This window comes from Rhinopithecus roxellana, chromosome 7, assembly GCF_007565055.1.
Source record: "Rhinopithecus roxellana isolate Shanxi Qingling chromosome 7, ASM756505v1, whole genome shotgun sequence".
Lineage (NCBI taxonomy): Eukaryota > Metazoa > Chordata > Mammalia > Primates > Cercopithecidae > Rhinopithecus > Rhinopithecus roxellana.
In genome coordinates this window covers 129,270,187-129,276,186 of record NC_044555.1, presented here as the reverse complement: position 1 = coordinate 129,276,186, position 6,000 = coordinate 129,270,187, and positions in this window count along the sequence as shown.

Here is a 6,000-nt window from a genome sequence, read left to right as displayed (position 1 = left end):
TTATTATGCCAAATTAAAACTGTAAACATCACAAATATAAGAATTTAAACAGCACACTCATAAACACCCAACTGATCAAAAAATAAATGATAGGGGAAACTGGAAAATATTTTGAGACTAGTAGTAGTAGACTACAAAAATAGTGATTAAATAAAAGATAGTAAAATACAGAATAGAAAAATAATAGAAAACTCAACAAAATTAAGTTTGTTTTTTTGAAAGATCAACAAAATTGAAAAATCTTTGGGTACATTGACTAAGAAGAAAAGAGAGACTCAAATAACTAAAATCAGAAATGAAAAAGTGGACATTACTACTCACTTTATAATAATAAAAAGGATTATAAGCATGTACTCAGAACACTTGTACATTCACAAATTGGATAACCTATATAAAACTGAAAAATTCCTGGAAACACACAGCCCACTGATAGGGTTTGGATACTTGTGCCCCCCAAATCTCGTGTTGAAATATGATTCAGTGTTGGAAGTGGGGCCTGGTAGGAGAGGTTTGGGCCATGGGGGTGAATTCCTCACGAATGGTTTGGTGCTCTCCCCATGGTAAAGAGTGAGTTCACACTCTATTGGTTTACATGAAAGTTGGTTGTTTAAAAAGAGCCTGGAAACTCCCCTCTCTCTCTCTTCCTCTCTCACCGTGTGATGTTCCTGCTCCTTCTTTGCCTTCTACCATGATTGTAAGCTTTCTGAGGCCCTCACCAGGAGCCAAGCAGATGTTGGCGCCATGTTTGCACAGCTTGCAGAACCATGAATCAGAAGAAGAAACATCTTTTCTTTATAAATTACCCAGTCTCAGGTATTCCTTTATAGTAACTCAAATGGACTAACACAGTCACAAAGACTGAATCATAAATAAATAGAAAATCTTTATATGCTTATAACTAGTAAGGAGATTGAATCAGTAATAAGCCACCCCCCACCTTCCACCACCACCAGAAAAAGGAAAACCCAGGATGAGTTGGCTTTACTGGTGAATTCAACCAAATATTTAAAGAAGCATTAACACAAATCCTTCTCAAACTCTTTCCCACAATTGAAGAGGGAACATTTTCTTTTTTTTAATTTTTATTTTTTATCATACTTTAACTTCTTTTTTTTTTTTTTAATACTTTAAGTTCTAGGGTACATGTACACAACGTGCAGGTTTGTTACATATATATACTTGTGCCACGTTGGTGTGCTGCACCCATCAACTCGTCAGCACCCATCAACTCATCATTTACATCAGGTATAACTCCCAATGCCATCCCTCCCCACTCCCCCTTCCCCATAATAGGCCCCAGTGTGTGATGTTCCCCTTCCAGAGTCCGAGTGATCTCATTGTTCAATTCCCACCTATGAGTGAGAACATGCGGTGTTTGGTTTTCTGTTCTTGTGATAGTTTGCTAAGAATGATGGTTTCCAGCTGCATCCATGCCCCTACAAAGGACACAAACTCATCCTTTTTTATGACTGCATAGTATTCCATGGTGTATATGTGCCACATTTTCTTAATCCAGTCTGTCACTGATGGACATTTGGGTTGATTCCAAGTCTTTGCTATTGTGAATAGTGCCGCAATAAACATACATGTGCGTGTGTCTTTATAGCAGCATGATTTATGATCCTTTGGGTATATACCCAGTAATGGGATGGCTGGGTCATATGGTACTTCTAGTTCTAGATCCTTGAGGAATCGCCATACTGTTTTCCATAATGGTTGAACTAGTTTACAATCCCACCAACAGTGTAAAAGTGTTCCTATTTCTCCACATCCTCTCCAGCACCTATTGTTTCCTGACTTTTTAATGATTGCCATTCTAACTGGTATCATACTTTAAGTTCTAGGGTACATGTGCACAACGTGCAGGTTTGTTACATATGTATACGTGGGCCATGTTGGTGTGCTGCACCCTTTAACTCGTCATTTACATTAGGTATATCTCCTAATGCTATCCCTCCCCCCTTCCCCTACCCCACAACAGTTCCCGGTGTGTGATGTTCCCCTTCCTGTGTCCAAACGTTCTCATTGTTCAATTCCCACCTATGAGTGAGAACATGTGGTGTTCGGTTGTCTGTTCTTGTGATAGTTTGCTGAGAATGATGGTTTCCAGTTACATCCACGTCCCTACAAAGGACATGAAATCATCATTTTTTATGGCTGCATAGTATTCCATGGTGTATATGTGCCACATTTTCTTAATCCAGTCTATCATTGATGGACATTTGGGTTGGTTCCAAGTCTTTGCTATTGTGAATAGTGCTGCAATAAACATATGTGTGCTTGTGTCTTTATAGCAGCATGATTTATAATCCTTTGGGTATATACCCAGTAATGGGATGGCTGGGTCAAATTTCTAGTTCTAGATCCTTGAGGAATCGCCACACTGTCTTCCACAATGGTTGAACTAGTTTACAGTCCCACCAGCAGTGTAAAAGTGTTCCTATTTCTCCACATCCTCTCCAGCACCTGTTGTTTCCTGACTTTTTAATGATTGCCATCCTAACTGGTGTGAGATGGTATCTCATTGTGGTTTTAAAAGATTTGCATTTCTCTGATGGCCAGTGATGATGACTATTTTTTCATGTGTCTGTTGGCTACATGTCTTCTTTTGAGAAGTGTCTGTTCATATCCTTTGACCACTTTTTGATGGGGTTTTTTCTTGTAAATTTGTTTGAGTTCTTTGTAGGTTCTGGATATTAGCCCTTTGTCAGATGAGTAGATTGCAAACATTTTCTCCCATTCTGTAGGTTGCCTGTTCACTCTGATGGTAGTTTCTTTTGCTGTGCAGAAGCTCTTTAGTTTAATTACATCCCATTTATCAATTTCGGCTTTTGGTACCATTGCTTTTGGTGTTTTAGACATGAAGTCCTTGCCCATGCCTATGTCCTGAATGATATTGCCTAGGTTTTCTTCTAGGGTTTTGATGGTTTTAGGTCTAACATTTAAGTCTCTAATCCATCTTGAATTAATTTTTGTATAAGGTGTAAGGAAGGGACCCAGTTTCAGCTTTCTATATATGGCTAGACAGTTTTCCCAGCACCATTTATTAAATAGGGAATCCTTTCCCCATTTCTTGTTTTTGTCAGGTTTGTCAAAGATCAGATGGTTGTAGATGTATGGTATTATTTCTGAGGACTCTGTTCTGTTCCATTGGTCTATATCTCTGTTTTTGTACCAGTACCATGCTGTTTTGGTTACTGTAGCCTTGTAGTATAGTTTGAAGTCAGATAGTTTGATGCCTCCAGCTTTGCTCTTTTGGCTTAGGATTGTCTTGGCAATGTGGGCTCTTCTGTGGTTCCATATGAACTTTAAAGCCGTTTTTTCCAATTCTGTGAAGAAAGTCATTTGTAGCTTGATGGGGATGGCACTGAATCTATAAATTACCTTGGGCAGTATGGCCATTTTCATGAGATTGATTCTTCCTATCCATGAGCGTGTAATGTTCTTCCATTTGTTTGTGTCCTCTTTTATTTCCTTGAGCAGTGGTTTGTAGTTCTCCTTGAAGAGGTCCTTTACATCCCTTGTAAGTTGGATTCCTAGGTATTTTATTCTCTTTGAAGCAATTGTGAATGGGAATTCACTCATGATTTGGCTCTCTGTTTGTCTGTTATTGGTGTATAAGAATGCTTGTGATTTTTGCACATGGATTTTGTATCCTGAGACTTTGCTGAAGTTGCTTATCAGATTAAGGAGATTTTGGGCTGAGACGATGGGGTTTTCTAAATATACAATCATGTCATCTGCAAACAGGGACAATTTGACTTCCTCTTTTCCTAATTGCATACCCTTTATTTCTTTTGCCTGCCTGATTGCCCTGGCCAGAACTTCCAACACTCTGTTGAATAGGAGTGGTGAGAGGGGGCATCCCTGTCTTGTGCCAGTTTTCAAAGGGGATGCTTCCAGTTTTTGCCCATTCAGTATGATATTGGCTGTGGGTTTGTCATAAATAGCTCTTATAATTTTGAGATACGTTCCATCAATATCAAGTTGAGAGATTTTAGCATGAAGGGCTGTTGAATTTTGTCAAAAGCCTTTTTCTGCATCTATTGAGATAATCATGTGTCTTTGGTTCTGTTTATATGCTGGATTACATTTATTGATTTGTGTATGTTGAACCAGCCTTGCATCCCAGGGATGAAGCCCACTTGATCATGGTGGATAAGCTTTTTGATGTGCTGCTGGATTCGATTTGCCAGTATTTTATTGAGGATTTTTGCATTGATGTTCATCAGGGATATTGGTCTAAAATTCTCTCTTTTTGTTGTGTCTCTGCCAGGCTTTGGTATCAGGATGATGTTGGCCTCGTACAATGAGTTAGGGAGGATTTAGGAGGGAACATTTTCAAAGTCATTCTATGAGGCTAGCATTACCCTAATACCAAAGCCAGAGAATGATACTACAAGAGAAGAAAAACCACAGAAAAATATCCACAATGAATATTGATGCAAGAATCTGCAACAAAATGCTATCAAACATTATTCAACAGCACACTAAAAGGATCATACACCATGACCAAGTGGGATTTATCCCTGGGATGCAAGAGTGGGTCAATATATGCAAATCAATAAATGCAATAACCACATTACTAGAATGAAAGATAAAAATCACATAATCACTTTGATAGGTACAGAAAAAACATTTAACAATATTTAACACCCTTTCATGGTTAAAAACCCTCAGCAAACTAGAAATAGAAGAAAATTGTCATGGGATCCTTGGGGTGTCACTTTTCCAGCCAGAAGCCTCTGTGGCTGGTAGCACCTTTGCCTGAGTTTTGCTCAGGCCCTCTGGGTTCATTCCACCCACTCGGCCTGGCAGGCTGTGCTCAGCTTGTGCTATCAGCCCAGATCCTGTGCCTGCCAAGGGTGAGCCAGGCATGGAGTGGTGAGGGGTGTGTGAATGAGCAAGCATAGGGTCTGGCTACTGTGCACAGCCAGGCACACCAGCTGCTGTGGTGGGGCAGGCAGCTCCAGGCCCTGGCACAGGCGCTGGATCCCTGCTGCAGTTGGATCAGGTGTACCACAAGCAGCTTCCACTGCGGGCACTGGGAAACATGGTGGCACCAGGAACCACAGAGCCCCAAAGGGGGTATCATAGCCCTGGCTTTGGGAGTTTCTAAGTCTGGGCTTCCCGAAGGGCTGCACGTCTTCTTTTCTTCTCTCTTCTCTCCTTCTCTCTTCTCTCCTTCTCATCACCTGCAATGTGATGGACAAGGGGCGTGTTTCAGCCCTGTTTATATTACAGCTTTGTTACTCCCATCATTTGGCAGGTCTCAAGTTCTTGTCCCACATCCAGGAAGAATGAGGTACATGGACATCTGGAAGGTGAGCAAGGTGAAGTCGTGCTTTATTGAGCAACAGTACAGCTCTCAGGAGACCTAAAGTGGGTAGCTCTTTTCTCCAGGCAGGTCCTCCTGATGAGTGCAACTCTCAGCAGAGAGGAGACCCAGAGTGGGTAGCACCTACCTGCAGGCAGGTTGTCCCCATTGTCTTCCTGAGTCTGGCTGAGTCTGGAGTTTTCATGGGTTTCAGAGGGGAGGAAGTGTGTGCTGACTGGTACATGAGTAGCCATGGGTGGGCCGAGAAAAAGCATCATAAATTCTCATTCTGGTCTGTGGAACTGGCAGCCCAGACCCCAGGCTTCAGGTCATCCCTGGCCTGAAGGTGGGGTTTCACCAGAGACCTGCCCCTTTCTGCCCAGGAGCCTGTCTGCCTCCTGCTGCTGTTCAGGGTGCCCAGGCTGTGTGTGCCAAGGGGTGCCTGCAGTCCTGCACTGAGCCCCCTTCAGCCCCCCTCTACCTCCTTCCCATGCTTGTTGGCATCCGAAGTCCAGAGGGGGCTGAGGTGGCAGGGCACTGGTGTGTCAGTGCTGCTCTGAGCACGTGCACACCTGGCTGGGTTGTGACAATGCCCAGGTTCAGCCACAACTTTGTTCCAAACTTGGAGTGGTTGCTGTGAGTGGGGATAGGCTAAGCAGTGGGAGCAGGCACTTTTGAGCCTG